The sequence below is a fragment of the Lutra lutra genome, chromosome X (assembly GCF_902655055.1).
Source record: "Lutra lutra chromosome X, mLutLut1.2, whole genome shotgun sequence".
In the NCBI taxonomy this organism is placed as follows: domain Eukaryota; kingdom Metazoa; phylum Chordata; class Mammalia; order Carnivora; family Mustelidae; genus Lutra; species Lutra lutra.
Genome location: NC_062296.1, coordinates 27,605,135 through 27,627,439, shown reverse-complemented (window position 1 = coordinate 27,627,439; position 22,305 = coordinate 27,605,135). Strand labels below are relative to the sequence as shown.

General features: G+C 42.1%; 1 long non-coding RNA gene across 1 annotated transcript; it reads left to right on the top strand.

Moving 5' to 3' along the window:
- Positions 1 to 129: 129 nt before the first annotated feature.
- Positions 130 to 12,319, top strand: LOC125091364 (uncharacterized). The gene is made up of 4 exons (XR_007124659.1): positions 130 to 233; positions 950 to 1,154; positions 5,734 to 5,799; positions 11,231 to 12,319. It is a non-coding gene; the product is annotated as an uncharacterized LOC125091364 (long non-coding RNA).
- The last annotated feature ends 9,986 nt before the right edge of the window (positions 12,320 to 22,305 follow it).

The following is a 22,305-nucleotide window of genomic DNA, read 5'->3' as shown; positions in this document are numbered from 1 at the left end:
TTCCTTTGAAGGAAAGGTTTTAGCACCTGGTCTTAACTTCCCGCCTGTCGACTCCCCACACCGCCCAATCCCCTAGCGGCCCATACTCCCTCGGGGTCGCTATTCTCACGTCATTAACAACTCCGCCATGTTGGCTAGAAGGACTCTTTAACGGACTACAAATCCCGGCATACAGAGTAGTTAGCCGCTTCTGGCCGCGCGTTCTGAAGCCTGTTATATCAGTGTCTCTATTTGTAAGTAAAGAGGGGTCTTTACTCTTGAAAGTTCAGTGTTTTTCAGATCAAAAGATAGAAAAAAAAAAACAACTTTTTTTTGGCAAAAAAAAAAAAAAAAAAGCTAGGTTCTGCAGGCTTTGTTTCCCTCAGGGAACCCGATGTTATCCAAAGTTTACCTCGCTGGGGGAACGACTTGTGCTTTCTTTCTTTTTAGATTTGTATTTTTTAATTATCGACTCTAAACTGTACTTTCAGGAACTTTGGAATTTCTTTTCCTTAACTTGATTAGGATTCACAGATACTTAACACCATTCACTGATAATTAAAGGAGTAATATAACCAAAATGTATGAGATTTGTTTTCCTTATACTTTTTTTTTAAAGATTTTATTTATTTATTTGTCAGAGAGAGAGAGAGAGAGAGCGCGAGCACAGGCAGACAGAGTGGCAGGCAGAGGCAGAGGGAGAAGCAGGCTCCCCACAGAACAAGGAGCCTGATGTGGGACTCTATCCCAGGACGCTGGGATCATGACCTGAGCTGAAGGCAGCGGCTTAACCAACTGAGCCACCCAGGCGTCCCTCCTTATACTTTTTTTAAAGTAAAAGGATTCTATCATGGTACTCACGCCTCATGGGGAGGAGAAAATAAAATATAATCCAACTTGTTTTAGATGGGTTTACCCTTTTTCCCACTTTGAAAAAGGCTGATTATTCTTTTTTTTTTTTTTTAAATAGCCGCAGACTGGAAACAATTCAAATATCTCAACTGGCGAATGGACAAACAAAAATGTGATACATCCATAGGATGAAATGATACTCCACGGTAAAAACGAACTGATAAGTCTGTCAACATGAATGAATCTGAGAATGATTATGCTGCGTGAAAAAATCCAGGCACAGCACATGCTGTACAATCTCATTTTATGAAATTCTAGAAAAGGTAAAACTAGTGATAGAATGCAGATCATTGATTGCAGGGGACAGGTGTGGAGAGAAGGGATTGGCTGTCTAGAGACTCCAGGAAACGTTTTTGGAATGATGAAAATGCCCTTTATCACAATTGTGGTGGTGGTTGCATGTCTATACATATTTGTGTAAACTCGTTGAATTGTACACTTAAAATTAGTGACTATTATTATTATTTTATAGCAAATCCCTCCAGTCCTTTTTTTAAAAGATTTTAATTATTTATTTGACAGAGAGATCACAAGTAGGCAGAGAGGCAGGCAAGAGATGGGGGGAAAGCAGGCTCACCGCTGAGCAGAGAGCCTGATGCAGGGTTCGATCCCAGGACCCTGAGATCACGACCCCGAGCCGAAGGCAGAGATTTAACCCACTGAGCCACCCAGGTACCCCTCACACTATCAACTTCTAAGATTCATCTTAATTTTGGAGGTGTTAAGATGTGGGGGAAAAAATGTCAGAATCAATTGAATGTATTATTTCTGTATTATGTGCAATTAAGGAAAAAGAAAATGAAATAGGAAAGAAGGGCAAATGATAAGCTAGAACAATGCACAGATACCCACGGGGGGCAGGAATCAAGGTAAGGATGCAATGGAAGCCCAGGGCAGAAAGCTGGCTCAGAGCCAAGGTCCCATCTTTGCTGACATCTAGAATATATTACCCAGACTCAATAATCCTTAAATTTTTCTCAACCTCTATTGCCAAGCAGATGCTTGATTCCTCTTGCCAAAATTGTTTCTTCGTATTTGAGATCTGTTACTTCTGTCTCCAGTACCTGCCTGTTCTTATAAGCCTAGCTTAGGTATCTGCCTCTGTTTTGGAGTGCTCACTAGCTTTTTTTTCCTCTTCTTTTTAAGATTTATCTATATATTTGAGGGGGGAGGGGACAGAGGGCGAGGGAGAGAAGATCGGGCACAGACTCTGCACTGAGCATAGAGCCTGACGCAGGGCTCTATTTCACAACCCTGAGATCATGACCTGAGCCAAAACCAAGAATTGGATGCTTAACTGGCTGAGCCACCCAGGCGCCCCAGAGGGCTCGCTAGCTTTAAACACCTTATGTCAGCTGTGAGAACTGGGTGTCCCAGAGGTCAGTCCTTAGACCTCTTTTCTTTTCTTTTTCTTTTTTTTTTTTTTTTAGATTTTATTTATTTCTTTGACAGACAGAGATTGCAAGTAGGCAGAGAGGCAGGCAGAGAGAGAGAGGAAGGGAAGCAGGCTCCCTGCCGAGCAGCAGAGAGCCCGATGGGGGGCTCCATCTCAGGACCCTGGGATCATGACCTCAGCCGAAAGCAGAGGCTTTAACGTACTGAGCCACCCAGGCGCCCCCCTTAGACCTCTTTTCTATCTATACTCACTCTTTTGTTAATCTCATCCATTCTGTGGCTTTTCGCTCTTCACTGACAACTCAGAAATTTGTACCTCCAGCTGCTACCTCTCCCCTGAATTCCAGACTCCTATGCGGCTGCCTGTTTGAGATCTCCGCATAGCTGTCTAACATGTTCAGATTCTCTGAACACATCAAAACTGAACACTTGATTTTTCCCCACACCAACTGTAGTAGTTTCCTTTTGCTGCTGTAACAAATTACCACAAATGTAGTGGGTTAAAATAACACACCTTTATTACCTTGCAGTTCTGTAGATGAAAAGTCCAACGTGGATCTCACTGTACTAAAATTGAGATGCAGGCAGGTGCACCTGCAGACTGAGTTCCTTGCTGGAAGCTCTAGGAGAGAATGTAGTTTTTTTTGTCATTTTCAGAGTTTTGAGGCCGCTCATCTTCCTCCACTCATGGCCCCTTCCTCCATCTTCAAAGCCAGCAACATAGCACCTTTCTCTGACCCTGCTTCAGCTACCTCTTTTTCACTCGCTCTTCTATCTCCTCCTTCCACTTTTTTTTTTTTTCCGAGAGAATCTTAAGCAGAATCCATGCCCAGTGTGGAGCCCGAGACACAGGGCTTGATCTCACAACCCTGAGATCATGAACAAAGTCAAGAGTCAGACACTTTACTGACTGAGCCACCCAGGCACCCCCCCCCTTCCACGTTTAAGACCCCTGTGATTATATTGTTCTGAAAAATCCCAAATACTCTTCCTGTGTTAATGTTAGGTGATTAGCTACCTTAATTCCCTTTGCCATATAATTTATGTTTAAAAATGAAATTCAGGGGGTGGGGGATAGGGATAGGGTGGCTGGGTTATGGACATTGGGGAGGGTATATGCTATGGTGAGTGCTGTGAAGTGTGTAAGCCTGACGATTCACAGACCTGTACCCCTGGGGCTAATAATACATTATATGTTAATGAAAAGATAAAATAACAAATATATAAATAAATTAGACATTTCTATACTAAAAAAAATAAATAAAAACAAAATCCAGTTGGCTTTATTAAGGGATTCATGAATTGGGCAGTATCCCACCTAGCAAATAGCTGCTCAGAAGAGCTGTACAAAATGGAAGGTTTTTATAGGTAGGAGGGTGGGGCATGGAAGTTACTAGCAAAAGGAAATAAATGACTGTTTGAGGTTCAGACATCTTTCTGAGAGGAAAGGAAAGGTAGGGTGTTTATCGTGCTGATTACCTCACTAGTGCTAATCTGGAACTTTCAGCTTGACTGTTAAAAGGTCAAATTCCTGGGATAGATTGAAACTGGAATTACATCTAGTTTGCTCTTGTGGTCGGGGGATGGTGGAATTGACTCCAGCTCATGGCTGCTCTTTTTTTTTTTTTTTTTAATTCTAAACACTTAACATAGAGCTTCTAGGGATTAGGGTGTAGACAACTTTGGGGGGGCATTATATTATCTATCATACATTGTAAAGTTTCTTTTTTTAAAAAATGATTTTAGGGTGCCTGGGTGGCTCAGTGGGTTAAGCCTCTGCCTTCGGCTCAGGTCATGATCTCAGGGTCCTGGGATCGAGCCCAGCATTGGGCTCTCTGCTCAGCAGGAAGCCTGCTTCCCCCTCTCTCTCTGCCTGCCTCTCTGCCTACTCATGTTCTCTCTCTCTATGTCAAATAAATAAAATCTTTTCTTTAAAAGATTTTATTTATTTGACATAGAGGGAGCACAAGCAGGGGGAGCAGCAGGCAGAGAGAGAGGGAGAAGCAGGCTCCCTGCCAAGCAGGGAGCCCAGCGTAGGGCTCAAACCCAAGACCCTGGGATCATGTCCTGAGCCAAAGGCAGACACTTAACTGACTGAGCCACCCAGGCGCCCCATGTAAAGTTTCTTTTTGTAATTAAACTTTTTTTTAAAAGATTTTATTTATTTATTTGACAGAGATCACAAGTAGGCAGAGAGGCAGGCAGAGAGAGAGAGAGGAGGAAGCAGGCTCCCTGCTAAGCAGAGAGCCCGATGCGGGGCTCGATCCCAGGACCCTGAGATCATGACCCGAGCTGAAGGCAGAGGCTTAACCCACTGAGCCACCCAGGTGCCCCTGTAATTAAACTTAATTAAGGTATAATACCTGTACAGACAAGTGCACAAATAATAAATGTACAACTTGCTAAATTTTCACAGAGTGACCACACTCTCGTAACCAGCACTGAGAGCAAGAAAGAGCATGGCCAGCAATCTAGATGCTCCCTTGGTTTCCCTTCCAGGTCACTTCCTCTACCAAGAATACCACCATCCTGACTTCTCACACATTGGTTTATTTTGCCTGTTCAGAAATTTATGTAAACTGAACTACGTGGTGTGAATTCTTTATGCCTGGCTTCTTTCTCTTAACATTTATGGCTGTGAGATTCATTTATATTCTCACATGTAGCTTTGAATTGTTCGTTTTCATTGCTGTATAGTATTCCATTGTGTGACTCTACCACAGTGTATCCATTTCGCTATGTGGGGTGCTGCACTGAATATTCCAGTACATATCATTTGGTGATCAAATGTATACGTTTATATCAGATACATATCTAGCATTGGAATTGCCAGATCATACAGTAAGCATATGTTCCATTTAATAAGGAAAAATTTTACTTGAACTCTTAAGATTCTTCTAGGTGGCCTAAGAATTAAATTGACATAAGACAGATTAATAGGAGAAAAAAAGCCAGAGTTTAATTACATGTGCATAGAAGCCTAATATAAAATTGAGACCCAAAGAAATGACCAAGACAGATAGCTTTTTAATTTTTTTGCAAACAAATCTGTAGGAATTGACAGGACAAAGAAAACTTATGTTCAGGGCGCCTGGGTGGCTCAATCAGTTAAGCATCTGCCTTTGGCACAAGTCATGATCCCAGAGTCCTGGGACTGAGTCACACGTCGGGCTTCCTGCTAAACGGGGAGCCTGCTTCTCCCTCTCCATCCTCGCCCCTGCTCATTTTCTCTCTGTCTCTCTCTCTCTCTCTGTGTCTCTCTCAAATGAATAAATAAAGTCTTTTTTAAAAACTTATGTTTGGGAGCTTCGATTAGTAAAGAATTCTAGACAGAGTTTGGGTTGGGGCAGTAAACTAGTAAAAGTAACAAGACTTGTTTATACAACCTTCTTGTTTATGAAGTCTCTATTTCTGATGATAAAGATGTCTCTTTGCCTCCTGGTACAGGAAGGGTACCTTTCGCATGGGAGATTTATTCCTTGCTTTCTGGAGACAAAAGGAAGTCAGAATTTCGTGAGTAATTTTAATTCTATGTAGTCACTCTGCCAAAATGTCACATTTGATGCAGCCTACCCTTGGCTTGCACACTGCCAAAGAGCTTTCCAATGTGTTTGTACTGTTTTACATTCTTTTTTTTAAAATTTTTATTTATTTATTTCACAGAGAGAGATCACAAGCAGGCAGAGAGGCAGGCAGAGAGAGAGATAGAGGAGGAAGCAGGTTCTCCGCTGAGCAGAGAGCCCGATGCGGGACTCGATCCCAGGACCCCGAGATCATGACCTGAGCCGAAGGCAGAGGCTTAACCCACTGAGCCACCCAGGTGCCCCCTGTTTTACATTCTTTTTTTTTTTAAAGATTTTATTTATTTATTTGTCAGAGAGAGAGAGAGAGCGAGCACAGGCAGACAGAGTGGCAGGCAGAGGCAGAGGGAGAAGCAGACTCCCCACAGAACAAGGAGCCCGATGTGGGACTCGATCCCAGGACGCTGGGATCATGACCTGAGCCGAAGGCAGCGGCTTAACCAACTGAGCCACCCAGGCTTCCCCCTGTTTTACATTCTTAAGAGCCATGTGTGAGTTCCAGTTGCTTGATACCCTTGTGAAAACTAGATGAGCATATAGTGGTAGCCCACTGTTGTTGGTTTTCTTTAAGATTTTATTTATTTATTTGCCAGAGAGAGAGAGAGAGCAAGTGTACAAGCAGGGAGAGCAGTAAGCAGAGGGAGAAGCAGGCTCCCCACTGAGCAGAGAGCCTAATGTGGGGCTCGATCTCAGGCCCGGGACATCATAACCTCAGTCAAAGGCAGAAGCTTAACAGACTGAACCACGCAGAAGTCCCCCCTTGCAGTTTCACTTGGCACCTCTCTAATGATTAATGAAGTTGCCCACCTTTTCATATATTTCTCACTGTACATCTTTTTAACCTTTTGGTTATTGTACCCTGTTAATATATTATTTATTCCAAAACAAAAGGAAAAAAACAAACAAACAAAACCCAAGGGGAAGGGTGTGGTATGGCCCCTTTTCGCCAGTTAAAGGGGAGAATAAAAGACAGAGAGAGAGAGAGGTAGAGAACTCTTCCAAAGTTCCTCACATCCTAGACTGTCACTGTTTCACTGTATAGTCCAAGATCCTTCTTCCCACTTCCCAAGCTAGGCATTATCGTGGTTGGGGTTGTCTCCCCACCTGGAAAAGGCAGAAGGGAAAATGTCTACATACACACAGAAAAACCGTACTGTTTTTCTTCTGAAATTCTACTGAAATTCTTCCCTGGCCTTACTTGAGCAGGCCATTTTTTTATAAGTTGTAGTGCCCCTTTTATATCTACTCCTTTCACAAATAAAACTCATGGGACTCATGTGGGGACTGCTTGGTGTTCAGCTTCACCCAGCATAATGGGAACTGTAAGACTACCATTGTTTCAAGATCAAAATGATCTTTATTTATTTATTTATTTAAAAAAGATTTTATTTATTTATTTGACAGAGAGAGAAAGAGGTCACAAGTAGGCAGAGAGGCAGGTGGTGGGGCGGGGGAGGGGGGAAGCAGGCTCTCCGCCGAGCAGAGAGCCTGACATGGGGCTCAATCCCAGGACCCCGAGACCACGACCTGAGCCGAAGGCAGAGGCCCAACCAACTGAGCCACCCAGGTGCCCCCAAATGATCTTTATTTAAACACTCTTGTGTTCACTGTTGTTTGAAATTAATTCCTGACCCAGATCAGCTCTGAAATTACCCAGATCCCAAGCAGACATTTAGGAAAGGAGTTGGATGATTTATAAAGTACAAAAAGTTATTTCACATAAATACTTGCTGATTTTAATGTTATCTGTAAAGGAAGGATAATATTTTATTTTATATATTAGTCGAGGTATTAAAGGTATTTTTGAGGACTTTGGATTCCAACATAAAAAGGAGGCTTACAAGGTATAATTATTTAAAATACCTTACCATCGGGGCGCCTGGGTGGCTCAGTGGATTAAGCCACTGCCTTCGGCTCAGGTCATGATCCCAGGGGCCTGGGATCGAGTCCCAAATTGGGCTCTCTGCTCAGCAGGGAGCCTGCTTCCCTTCCTCTCTCTGCCTGCCTCTCTGCCTACTTGTGATCTCTGTCTGTCAAATAAATAAATAAAATCTTTAAAAAAAAACTGGTGAATCACTGTATTTTATGCCTATAATATATTACTATATGTTAATTATACTGGAATTAAAATTTTGTAAAAATTAAAAGAAAAGGTGTCGTTTATGTTATATTATAAAACATGAAGAGGTTTCATGTCAAATAGTAGACAAGCACTGTAACACATTCTATAGGTATAGAAGTAAAGGAAGACAATTAGATAAATAACAATTTAGAGAAATTCAGACTGGGAGGATTTGGAGCTTTTTTTTATGATTTTATTTATTTCTTTGACAGACAGAGATCACAAGTAGGCAGCGAGGCAGGCAGGGGGTGGGGAGCAGGCTCCCCACAGAGCAGAGAGCCTGATGTGGGGCTCGATCCCAGGACTCTGAGATCATGACCTGAGCCGAAGGCAGAGGCTTTAACCCACTGAGCCACCCAGGCATCTAGGATTTGGAGCTATTTAAAAAAGCCCAAAGTAAAAAGAAAAATCAAAGAATAATTAAAAAAAAAACAAAAATAATAAGATCAGAAATGTTTCTCATTTATTTATGGTAAACAGCTACCAAGCAGCCACTACTAATCCTAAGGGGGAAAATGGTTCAAAGTTAATAATACTTTTCCTAATTTCTAGTAGGGCAGTCCCAAAGACCAAAAAAATTAAAAAAAAAAAAAGCTTCCAATGTTAAAAGATCTCATGTTTCTCATTTTGTCTTTTTTTAAAAGGTTTATTTATTTATTTGAGAGAGAGGGAGAACACGTGCATGAGCAGGGGGCTGGGCAAGGAGGGACAGAGGAAGAGAGAAAATTCTAAGAAGTCTCCCTGCTGAACGAGGAGCTAGACACGGGGCTCAGTCTCACCACCCTGAGATCATGACCTGAGCCCCAAAATCAAGAGTCAGATGTTTAAACTACTGAGCCACCCAGGTGCCCCCACATTTTGCTTTTATAGACATTAGAGGCCCTTTGCCTTTTGGTTGCTTCAAATACTATAAACTTTGGTTGTTCACATAATCATATGAGTATGTAATGTATAATGGTGAATTTAAAAGTGAAATCGTTTAGAGACATCAGCTAAGAATAGAGTATTCAAAATAGAAAAGCTTTATTGTAATGATGTTAAGATGAATACTTCATTTTTTTAGAGAAGAAGAGAGAAAGAGGAGGGTCCGAGGGAGAGAATCTGAAGCAGACTCCATGCCTAGTGTAGAGCCCAACACAGGCCTTGATCACATAACCCTGTGATTGTGACCGGAGCTGAAATCAAGTCAGATGCTTAACCGACTGAGCCACACAGGCACCACCCCCCAAGATGAATACTTTCAAATTAGTCTTGCTGGGGTACCTGGCTAGCTCAAGAGTATGTGACTCTTGATTTTAGGATTGTGAGTTCAAGCCCCTTGTTGAGTGCACAGGTTACTTAAAAAAATTTTAAAAAGAAAAAAAGTTAGTCTTTCTGGGGTGCCTGGGTGGCTCAGTGAGTGAAGCGACTGCCTTTGGCTCAGGTCATAATCCCAGGGTCCTGAGACGGAGCCCTGCATCGGGCTCCCTGCTCAGTGGGGAGTCAGCTTCTCCCTCTCCCTATGCATCTGCCCCCACTCGTGCTCTCTCTCTCTCAAATAAATAAATAAAATATTTTTTAAAAACTTAGTGTTTCTGCTGCTGTTGGAGAAGAAAATTTTTCCTCTATCCTCAAGACTCTCTACTTGGTCTAAGAATTAAATTGCCTTGAGACAGGTAACAGGAGAAAAAACCCAAAGTTTAATTATGTATGCAGAGGCCCAATAATGAAATTGAGATCTAAAGAAATGACCAAGGCAGACAGTTTTTATATTTTTTAGACAAAGAGACAATGTATCTGTGAGGAACGGACAGGCCAAAGAAAACTTATGTTCAGGAGCTTCAACTGGTAAGGAATTCTGAACAGAATTTGAGCTGGGGTGTTAAGTTAGTAAAAGTATAAGGTTTGTTTATACAGCCTTCTTGGCTCTGAATTCTTTCTCTGGTGATAAGGATGTCTGTTTACCTCCTGGTACAGTGAGGGTGTACCTTTCACATGGGAGATTTATTTCCTGCTTTCTGGAGACAAAGTTGAGGGGTGGTGTCAGAGTGTTCTTGTGCTGGCTATTTCTATTTTTTGACAGAGAGAGACACAGCGAGAGAGGGAACAGTTGGGGAGTGGGAGAAGCAGGCTTCACTCCCAGTAGGGAGCCCAGTGTGGGGCTCGATCCCAGGACCCCAGGATCATGACCTGAGCCGAAGTCAGACACTTAATGACTGAGCCACCCAGGTGCCCCTTGCACTGGCTATTTCTTAAGTAAATTTATTTTATTTTAAGATTTTTATTTATTTGTCAGAGAGAGAGCACAAGCAGGGGGAGTGGCAGGCAGAGCAGGCAGAGGGAGAAGCAGGCTCCCTGCTGAGCAAAGAGCTGGTTATGGGACTTGATCCTAAGGCCTTGAGATCATGACCCGAACTGAAGGCAGGCGCTTAACCCACTGAGCCACTCAGGCATCCCTTAAGTAACTTTTTTTTAAAGTTGTTATTTATTTATTTGAGAGAGAGCGCATGAGAGAGAGCGCAAGCAGGGAGAGGGATACAGAGAGAGGGAGAAGCAGGTTCCCCACTGAGCAGGGAGCCTGATGCAGGACTCAATCCCAGGACCTTGGGATCATGACCTGAGCCAAAGGCAGACGCTTAACTGACTGAGCCACCCAGGCGCCCCTTAAGTAACTTTTAATTAAAAATAATCAGTATGCCCAGTGGTACACTTTGAGATGACCTGCCCTTGGCCCCTACCCTACAATTTTAAAAAAGTTATTTGTTGGGGGCGCCTGGGTGGCTCAGATGGTTGGGCGTACCACTCTTGATTTTGGCTTCAGTCATGATCACAGGGTTATGAGATCAAGCCCCACATTGGGCTCTGTGCTCAGCCAGGAGTTGGCTTGAGATTCTCTCCCTCTCCTTCTGCCCCTCCCCCTGCTTGTGCTCTCACTCTCCCAAATAAATAAAATCTAAAAAGTTATTTTTTTCCTAAATTAAAAAAAATTTTTTTTAAAGATTTTATTTATTTATTTGACAGAGGGAGAGATCACAAGTAGGCAGAGAGGCAGGCAGAGAGAAAGGGGGAAGCAGGCTCCCCGATGAGCAGAGAGCCCAATGTGGGGCTCGATCCCAGGACCCTGAGATCAAGACCCGAGCTGAAGGCAGAGGCTTAACCCACTGAGCCACTCAGGTGCCCCTGGTTTTTTTTCCCTAAATTTAAAACTCAAACCAAAAGATTATTTCCCTAATTCTCCAAATCCTTTTCCTTTTCTATTCAGATTTATACAGAAGCAAAGAAGAGAATTATCTGTTGAATTTTGTTGAAGATGAGCATTGAGTTCTCCTATAGCTACCACATCCTGCAAACACACACGAGTTAGAGTGTATGAGAGGAGAAATGGAGAATACAACCATTTGTACTGTCCACTCCCAATTAAAAGGGAAAAATGGGTGAGGCGTATTGAACACACACAAAACACTCTTTTCAACCTGAAATTTCTGTTCATTTATGTGCTTTGCTATAGATTGCTTTTCTAACTTTACTTATTAAAAAAGCTGGAGGGCACCTGGGTCGCTCAGTCCATAAGCGGCTGCCTTCCGCTCAGGTCATGATCCCAGGATTCTGCGATCAAGGCCCACATCGCGCTCCCCGCTCAGCAGGAAGCCTGCTTCTGCCTCTCCCACTCCCCCTGTTTGTGTTCCCTCTCTCTCTCTGTGTCTGTCTCTATCAAATAAATAAACAAAATCTTTAAAAAAAAAAGCTGGAGAATATTTAAGACCATAGGAGCTAAATAAGAAAACATGTTGCCTGACTAATCATCTTGAAAGCACGTTTCTAAGGAAGAATAAATTTGACTATGTTTTGTTCTTTATCATAAGCTGCAGGGAACCTCTTTTTGTGCCTTCCTGACATTCAGTATAAGGAGATAAGGGTTCTTCTCATAATCTTTTCCTAAAGAACCTGCCTTTACCCATTGTGTGTTAAGGCGTGTATTGGCTCCAATAGCTTGTAAGACATGTTTTGGAGAATTTCATGATGTCACAAACATGTCTATTGTAGAAAATAGTTCCAGCTCACAAGTTGTATCTGTTATTAATTACTCAAGTCATGGCAGACTGGCAAACCACAAGTAAAAGATAGTAGTGTTTCTAATGGGATTTATTCACAATGCAAAGTCTTGCATATACTTCCCCTTACCTGTTTTAGTTGAAGTTTTTGGTCAATCATAATTCATTGTTAACATTATTATGATAATTTATTGTTGTTCATAGCTGAGACATATAATACAGTTGACCCTTGAACAACATGGGTTTGAACTGCACAGGTCCCCTCGTGCATGGATTTTTTTCAGTAAATATACATATAGTACTGTAATTGTATTTTCCTTATGATTTTCTTTTTTTAAGATTTTATTTATTTATTTGACAGAGATTACAGTAGGCAAAAAGTAAAGTAGGCAGAGAGGCAGGCAGAGAGAAGAGGAGGGGGAAGCAGGCTCCCTGCTGAGCAGAGAGCCCGATGCGGGGCTCGATCCCAGGACCCTGAGATCATGACCTGAGCCCAAGCAAGGCAGAGGCTTAACCCATTGAGCCACCCAGGTGCCCCTCCTTATAATTTTCTTAGTAGCATTTCTTTTCTCTAGCTTACTTTACTATGAGAACACAGTATGTAATGCATATACAAAATATGTGTTAATCCAACTGTTTCTGTTATCAGTAAGGCTTCCAATCAACAGTAGACTTTTAGTACTTAAGTCTTGGCGGACTCCGAAGTTAGACTGTTGACTGTGTGGGGAATTTGGTACCCTTAATCCCTGCATTGTTCAAGGGTCAACTATATATTCTTATTATGCTGCTTTTCAAATATGACATTTTGTTTTATCTAGAGTTAATAATTACCTTGGTTATTTTGTTTAATTGATTTGTTTTCTTGTACCCATTAGTAATTATTCCACCAGACCCCTCCAAGGATGTAAAACCCTACTCGACAAGGTCAAAGGAATCAGGTAATCCTTTAGTATTCATTTTCATTTTGTTTTTTTATTTGGAGACATATTTCTTCTTGCCATCTACCCTTATACAACTGTAACGATTGACTGATCTTTAGGCCTGCTACACAGATGTCATCCTGGAAATTCACTTTGCCTTTCTTAGATTCCTGTTTTCTGGATGTCATTCTACTGATTTTGACCATTTGAATTGTTTCCAATTTCTGGCTATTAAGTAATGTTATGTAAATTCTTTTTTTTTTAAGATTTTAATTATTTATTTGACAGATAGACATCACAAGTAGGCAGAGGCAGGCAGAGAGAGGGGAGGAAGCAGGCTCCCCGCTGAGCAGAGAGCCTGATGCGGGGCTTGATCCCAGGACCCTGGGATCATGACCTGAGCTGAAGGCAGAGGCTTTAACCCACTGAGCCACCCAGGAGCCCCGCCCGTGTACATTCTTATATATATGTTCCTTCTTGGAAGTATTCCCATTGGGTATATATTTAAGAGTGGACTTGCCGAGCCACAGGTATGTTGAACTTGCGAACTCGGTTGGAAAAAAGTTACCTCTTATATTTTCACTAACCATTATGTGAAATTTAGCATTTCCTTCAATTATGAATGTAGGCAACGAAGCATAGCAGTATCAGTGGTACTTGTGTGACGGAAATCATAAATCTTTTCCCAGCATATTACAGTTGTTGTACATAATGTGAAATAGTGAATATGCCGATACCTTTAGTTCCTCAACTTTCGTGGCTTTCTGCAGCACAAATTGGATTATATGTTGTTGGCTTCCCCGATATGCGTACTTAGTTTCAAAATTCCTCCATTCCGCTAAGCAAGTTTTATGACTTTGTGGGTCCATATCTTTTATATTTATATATTATCATTTTAATTAATTAATTTTTATTTTTAAAGTAATTTCCATGCTCAATGTGGGGCTCAAACTCATGACCCTGAGATCAAGAGTCTCATGCTCGGGTGGCTGGGTGGCTCAGTCGTTGGGCGTCTAACTTGGGCTCTGGTCCTGATCCCGGGGTCCTGGGATCGTGTCCCATATTGGGCTCCTTGTTCTGCAGGGAGCCTGCTTCTCTCTCTGCTACTCCCCCTGCTTGTGTTCCCTCTCTCTCTGTCTCTCTGTCAAGTAGATAAATAAAAATCTTTAAAAAAAATAAAAAAGAGTCGCATGCTCTACCAACTGAGCCAGCCAGGCACCCCATATAATTATTTATTATCATTTTAGTGGGATTTCAGGATGTTGGGGAAATGAAAACATTTTCATTCTGTCATGTTTCCAAAATGTTCTATATAGCTTTTAATTTTAATTGAATCTTGTAGTTATATCTTTTTTTTCAGTATTATTTATATATACCGTTCAGTGTTTTATTTTTTTTTTAAGATTTTATTTATTTGAGAGAGAGAATGAGTGAGAGAGAGTATGAAGCAGGGAGGATCAGAGGGAGAAGTAGACTCCCCACTGAGCAGGGAGCCCCATGCAGGACTTGATCTTGGGATTCCAGGATCATGACCTGAACAGAAGGCAGTTGCTTAACCAACTGAGCCACCCAGGCACCCTACCTTTCATCGTTTTAAATAGGTCAGTCTTCATAAAGGTAGATCATATTAGTCTTTCCAAAGAACCAGCTTTTGATTTTACTGATATCTCCACTCTTTATGTATGCACTTATTAATTTTTACTCTTCTCTGTATTATTTTTTTCCTCTGTCCTTTTAGGTTTGTTCTGCTCTTTCTCTAGCTTCAAAAATGGAATTCTTGGGGTGCCTGGGTGGCTCAGTTGGTTAAGCGTCTGCCTTCTTTTTTTTAAGATTTTATTTATTTATTTGACAGAGAGAGATCACAAGCAGGCAGAGAGGTAGGCAGAGAGAGAGAGAGAGGGAAACAGGCTCCCTGCTGAGCAGAGAGCATGATTCCGGACTCGATCCCAGGACCCTGAGATCATGACCTGAGCTGAAGGCAGAGGCTTAACCCACTGAGCCACCCAGGCGCCCTAAGCGTCTGCCTTTGGCTCAGGTCATGATTTCAGGGTCCTGGGATCAAGCCCAATGTAGGGCTCCCTGCTCATTAGAGTCTGCTTCTCCCTTTTTATCTCCATCTGCCTCTCCCCCTCCTTATGTCTGCTCTCTCTCTCTCTCAAGTAAATAAGTAAATAATCGCTTATTTAAAAAAAAATGGAACTGTTGGGGCACCTAGCTGGTTCAGTTGGTAGAGCATGTGACTCTTGTTCTCAGGGTTGTGAGTTCAAGCCCCACACTGGTCATGGAGACTACTTAAAAAAATAATAAAAATAGAGATGAAAATAAATATTAAAAATAGAACTCCTTATGCATTGATTTGCCATATTTTTTAGATTTTATTTATTTGACAGAGATTGAGAGAGGGAGAGAACATGGAAGGGGAGAAGCAGACTCCCCACTGAGCAGGGAGCCCAATGCACGACTGGATCCCAGGACCCTGGGATATGACCTGAGATGAAGGCAGATGTTTAACCAACTGACCCACCCAGGCACCCTAATTTGGCATATTTTGGAAAAAAATGTATTTAACACTGTAAATTTTCTTCATGATTCCATTTTAGATGCATGTCACATGTTTTTATATTTTATTGTCATTCAGTTTTAACTTTTTCATGATTTCCACTACAATTTTCTCATGAGCTCATTGGCTATTCAGGGTTGTATTTTTAATTTTTTAAATGTATGTTTTGCTTGTTTTTACTCTCTCTTGTAGTATTGATTTAAAATGTCAACATACATGTTTAATTTTTAATAAGTTTAGAGTTAATAAGTAACTACATCATTCTTGCAAACAATACATGAAATTTTCAGGGCTTTAACTCCAATCCTTCCCATCACGCCATCTACTTAACTGTGTTATGGTTGTGAGGTATTTGAGTTTCATTTTTTAATCCTGCCTTTATATGTGAACAGTTAGTATTCATTTCGATTTTGCAAAGTTGGGGCACCCGGGTGACTCAGTCAGTTGGTTAAGTATCTGACTCTTGGTTTCAGCCCAGGTCATGATCTCAGGTTCCTGAGACCCAGCCGCACATCAGGCTCCATGCCCAGTAGGGAGTCTGCTTCTTTCCCTCTCCTTCTACACCTCCCCCCATTCTCATGCACACACTCACTGTGTCCCCAAAAAAGTCAATAAATCTTTAAAAAAGATTTTGTAAAGCCTTTGCTCACCATTTCTTTTTTTGCTTTTTTCTCTTTTTGCCTTCAGTTTCCTTCTTGCAAAAATTTTCATTTTAATAGTTATATCAGTGAATGTGAGTAGTGAACACCCACAATCTTTATATGTCTAAAAATGCTCTTGTTTCTCTCTCATGCCTAAATAAATACTTATCTGGATACATTTCCATGAAGTACCTCACCTCCTTCAGATCTTTGCTGTAATGCCACCTCCTTAATGAGGTGACCCTGACAACCCTTTAATAACTTCCATCCCATTTCCCATCTCAGACCATCTTAATTCTCTTACCTGTTTGGGTTATTTTATTTTTTTTAAAGAGAGCGAGCGAGCACGGGGCGGGGGGGGGTATGGGGGAGGCAGAGGGAGAGGGAGAGAAAGCCTAGCATGGAGCCTATCATAGGGCTTAATCTCACAAACCTGAGATCATGACCTGAGCCAAAACCAGGAGTCAGAGGCTTAACTGACTGAGGCACCCAGGCTACCTGAGGACATGGATTTCTGTCTATTTCATTTGTTATGTATCACAATCATTTAGAAAAGTGCCAGACACAGAGAAGGTGTTGAGTTTTGAAAAAATGAATTCACTGCACTTGCTGAGTCTGTTGAATGAATGTAGAATTCTTGACCGACTTTTTTCTTCAGTACTTGGAAGGTATTATTCTTTTATTATCCTATTATCTCTGATACCTTTTTTTTTCTTGAGAAATCTGTAGTTATTTTTCTATTGCTACTTAGTTGGTAATCTCTCTCTCTCTTTTAAAAGATTTTATTTATTTATTTATTTATTTATTTTTAAAGATTTTTTTATTTATTTGTCAGAGAGAGAGTGAGAGAGAGCGAGCACAGGCAGACAGAATGGCAGGCAGAGGCAGAGGGAGAAGCAGGCTCCCCGCCGAGCAAGGAGCCCGATGTGGGACTCGATCCCAGGACGCTGGGATCATGACCTGAGCCGAAGGCAGCTGCCTAACCAACTGAGCCACCCAGGCGTCCCTATTTATTTATTTTTTGTCAGAGAGAGAGAGAGTACAAGCAGGGGGAGCAGCAGGCAGAGGTAGAAGCCGGCTCCCTGGAGCTTCATGTGGGACTCGATCCCAGCACCCTGGGATCATGACCTGAGCTGAAGACAGATGCTTAACCAACTGAGCTACCCAGGCATCCTGGTAATCTCTCTCTCTTATTTTTTTTTAAAGTTTTTATTGATTTGTTTGAGAGAGAGAGACACAGCCAGACAGGGAACACAAGCAGGGGGAGTGGGAGAAGGAGAAGCAGGCTTCCTGCTGAGCAGGGAGCCTGATGGGGCTCGATCCCAGGCCCCTGGGATCATAACCTGAGCTGAAGGCAGCCGCTTAATGACTGAGCCACCCAGGCGCCCTCTCTCTTATTTTTTTAAGATTTTCTCTTTGATTTTTATGTTCTTCAATTTCAGTACAACTTGTCTAGGTGTGGATTTATTTTTATTTATCTTGCTAAGTATTTGAGGTTGCTCCTCTGGCTTGAAGACTTATTTCTAAAAAATCTCTTAGTCATGGGGCGCCATATCTTTGCAGGTGTTAGAAATTTGAACCCTATCCCCAGACACCTCTGGGCATGAGGTATCCTTGGTATCACATCCACCTTTTGCATTATTTTACTCTTAATACTGTAAGGGCCTATATGGCCAGAGCGGCCCCACCTTGGTTGAACAGCCATTTTGTTGTTTATGCAGTAAAACTTAAATTGACCTCGCCCCCCCCCCCCCCCCCCCCCCCCCCCCCCGGGGAACTTATTTAAAAGCAAGTCCGGGAGACCAGTCCCAGGTAATGGCCCAAATACAAGGGTGGATCAGGTCAGGTGGAGACATTCCATCAGTGGGGGCGCATACTGCCTCCTAGCTACCAAGGTGATAGGCTAGTTTCCATAGCTACCATGGGTTGAATTGTAATTCACTTAGCCACCTGTGTGTGGCCAGGCCCAACCACAGGGCCTTTGCTCTATAAAAGTTAGTCTGGAAAGCAGGGAGGGGTCGTCCTCTCTGTAAGGGGCATCCCCGACTGGTCTGTTTGAGGTCGGTCTGATTCTTGATGCTTGGAGCGAAATAAAGCTTTGCTTGACCTTCGCTTTGTATCAGTCTCGCTCCTTTGACCATGGACCCATTATTGGGGGACCCAACATTGGGGACCCAACAATACAAATTGCCTCATCCATCTAGGATTCTGTTTTGCTCTCAGTCCAAGCTCTTCTGCTTTTGGTCTTCCCAACTTAATTATTTGAGGTTAAGTTTAACTATATTCTAGACAAGATGAAAGTGTTTTATGCTATAAAGTCAGAAGACATGAAGTCCAAGGTGAGTTGGGCGGTTTTGTGCTCATCATGGACACACGCTTGGTCTTTATTGTTTCTCTATAGTCCTAAGTAGGCTATAGGACAAAACAGCTGCTTGAGCTCCAGCCACTTGATTTGCATTCCAGCCAAAGGGAAGAAAGCAAAAATGAACTTGTCCTTTCTTTTAAGGGGCACATACTACTTCCACTTAAATCACTTGTCAAGGACTTGTTCTGTAATTGTAATGGAGGTTGGGAAATGTTTTTACTAGGCAACTATCAGTACTGCTTTTATTTAAGACAAAAGGAGAGAAAGGACAGTAGGGGGTAATAGTTTCTTTCACACCCATTAAACTGTTAACAAACTTAGAGTGGGGATCCTGTTTTGTACCTTTTATAAAAATCAGTGCTCACAAGGAGCTTAATAAAAATCTCTTAATAATGACAATTAATCCTTTCAGCAAACATTTATCTAGTACCTATTTTATGCCAGGGACTGTGTTAGGCACTGGAGCTACAAAAATGAACACAGGAAACAAAGAAGTTGGTGCTTTAAGCAGTTATTTGAACCATTAACAAATGTTGTCAGGCAGAGGAGAGGGAAGACATTCCAGGCAAAGGGGATAGTTTATGCAGATTATCAAAGGTACGAAACAGCATGTCATGTTAAGAACTGCTAGTTGTCTGGTATACGTAGACCAGTGGTCTTGATCATGGGCTATATTTTCCCTTTTAGGGAACATTTAGCAAAGCCAGGGGAATATTTTTGGTTGTCAAAACCAAGGGAGAGCTACTCGTGTCTGGTGGCTGGAAGACAGAGATGTTGCTAAAAATTTTATAATATGCGGGTTGTGAGCCTTACAAGTAAAACAGCCAGTTATTTTTACCAGCAAATGGGTTTATTCAGGAATAGCAGAATAATTGCAGTTTGGGACTAGCGAGCCATAGGAAAAGCCACAGGCAAGTTCAGAGAACAAAGGAGAGGAACACTCTAAGAGAGGGAAGAGGAGAGTTGGGAGGGGCAGTTAAAAAGTCCACTGGAGGTGTGCCTGGGTGGCTCAGTGGGTTAAAGCCTCTGCCTTCAGCTCAGGTCCTGATCCCAGGTTCTTGGGATCAAGCCCCGAATTGGGCTTTCTGCTCAGTGGGGAACCTGCTTTCCAAACCTCTCTCTCTGCCTGCCTCTCTGCCTGCTTGTGATCTCTATCTGTCAAATAAATGGATAAAATCTTAAAAAAAAAGAAGTCCATTAGAGTAAACTGGGAGTTCAAACCATAGTGTAGGTTTCTTTTAAAGATTTATTTATTTGAGAGAAAGATAGTGAGCACAAAAGCAAGAGGGGCAGAGAGTGAGGGAGAGGATCTCAAGCAGACCCCTCTCTGAGTACAGAGCCTGACTTGGGGCTGCGTCTCACAACAGAGATCAGCAGCTTCCCAGAAACCAAGAGTTGATTGCTTAACTGCACTCCCAGGCGCTCCTGATGTTCCCATATAGAATCTTCCTTCCTCGTGTTAGAGTAGGAACGTAATAGGACTAGTGAAGTGCATCTCCTCCTGTTGAGGTCCGTAATTGATGTGGTGTGGTAGTGCATGAGGGCTTCCCCTCTGGCTTCCTGACTCTATTTTATTCATTTATTGAAAAGATTTTATTTATTCATTTGAGAGAGAGAGAGCACAAGCATGGGGAGAGGGAGAAGCAGGCTCCCCGCTGAGCAGGGAGCCCGATGCGTGGCTCGATCCCAGGGCCCTGGTATCATGACCTGAGCCAAAGGCAGACGCTTAACTGACTGAGCCACCTAGGTGCCTCAGTTTTATTTTGTAAACTTTTATTTATTTAAGTAAATAAAACAGCTGTGGGGCCCTAAGATCAAGCTTGACTCCATTTTATTTATTTTATATTTTTAATTTTTTTTTATTTTTAAAGATTTTATTTATTTATTTGAAAGAGAGATCACAAGTAGGCAGAGAGGCAGGCAGAGATAGAGGGGGAAGCAGGCTCCCTGCTGATCATGACCTGAGCTGAAGGCAGAGGCTTTAACCCACTGAACCACCCAGGTACCCCTATTTGTTTTATTTTTTAAGGATTTTAATTATTTATTTGAGAGAAAGAGAGGGAGGGAGAGAAGCAGATTCCCCACTGAGCAGGGAACCCAGCACGGGATTGGATCCCAGGACTCGGAGATCCTGACCTGAACTGAAGGGAGACGCTTAACTGACTGTGCCCCGGATTTCCTTTTTTTATTTTTAAATACTGAATGATATTCTGGGGTGCCTGGGTGGCTCATTATCTAAGTTGGGATAATATTTGTTATCTCAAATAAATAAACAAAATCTTTAGAAAAAAAAGACTGAGTAATAATATACATTTCCTTTATCCATTCATCTGTTGAGGGACATTTTATTGGTTTCTACATATTGACTATGAATAGTGCTGAACATAGGAGTGCTAATTCTTTGAGATCTTGATTTTAATTTTCTTGGATATATACCCAGAAGTGGGATTTCTGGATCATATGGCAGTTCTATTTTAATTTAATTTTAATTTAAAAATATATATATATATTTTTAAAGATTTTATTTATTTGACAGAAAGAGGGATCACAAGTAGGCAGAGAAGCAGGCAGAGAGAGAGGGGGAAGCAGGCTTTCCGCTGAGCAGAGAGCCGGATGTGGGGCTCGATCCCAGGACCATGGGATCATGACCTGAGCTGAAGGCAGAGGCTTTAACCCACTGAGCCACCCAGGCGCCCCTAAAAATATTTTATTTATTTATTTGCCAGAGAGCGAGAGAGCGCACAAGCGGGGATAGTGGCAGAGGCAGAGGGAGAAGCAGGCTCCGGGTTGAGCAGGGAGCCATACACGGGGCTCTATCCCAGGACTCCAGGATTATGACCTGAGCTGAAGGCAGATGCTTAACCGACTGAGCGACCCAGGTGTCCCTTAATTTTAATTTTTTAAAGAACTTCGTACTGTTTTTCCTTACCAGCTGCACCAGCAGTGTACAAGGGTTCCAGTTTCTTCACATCCTTGCCAACACTTGTCTTTTTGTTGTTGTTGTTAGCCATCCTAACAGGTTTATGGTTTTGATTTGCATTTACCTGATAATTAGTGTTGTTGTGTATCTTTTCTTGTATCAGTTGGCCATTTGAAAAATGTCTAATTGGGGCACCTGGGTGGCTCAGTGGATTAATAAGCCTCTGCCTTCGGCTCAGGTCATTGTCCCGGGGTCCTGGGATGGAGCCCCACATTGGGCTCTCTGCTCAGCAGGGAGCCTGCTTCCCTGTCTCTCTCTGCCTGCCTCTCTGCCTACTTGTGATCTCTGTCTGTCAGGTAAATAAATAAAATCTTTAAAAAAAAAGAAAAATGTCTAATCGAGTCCTTAGCCCATTTTTAAATTTTTTTTTCATTTTATTTTATTTCTTTTCAGTGTTCCAAAATTCATTGTTTATGCACTACACCCAGTGCTCCATGCGATACGTGCCCTCCTTAATACCCACCACCAGGCTCACCCAACCCATTTTTTAATTGGGTTATTAATTTAGTTGGTTTTTCTTCACTATTGAGTTATAGGATTTCTTTATATATTTTGGAGATTTGGGGCACCTGGGTGGCTCAGTTGTTAAGTGTCTGCCTTCGGCTTGGGTTATGATCCTGGGGTCCTGGGATCGAGTCCTGCATCGGGCTCGCTGCTCAGTGAGGAGCCTGGTTCTCCCTCTCCCTCTGCCCCTGCTTGTGTTCCCTCTCTGGCTGTCTCTCTCTGTCAAATAAATAAATAAAATCTTTAAATATATATATATATATATATATATATATATATATATTTTTTTTTTTTTTTTTTGGAGATTTGCCCCTT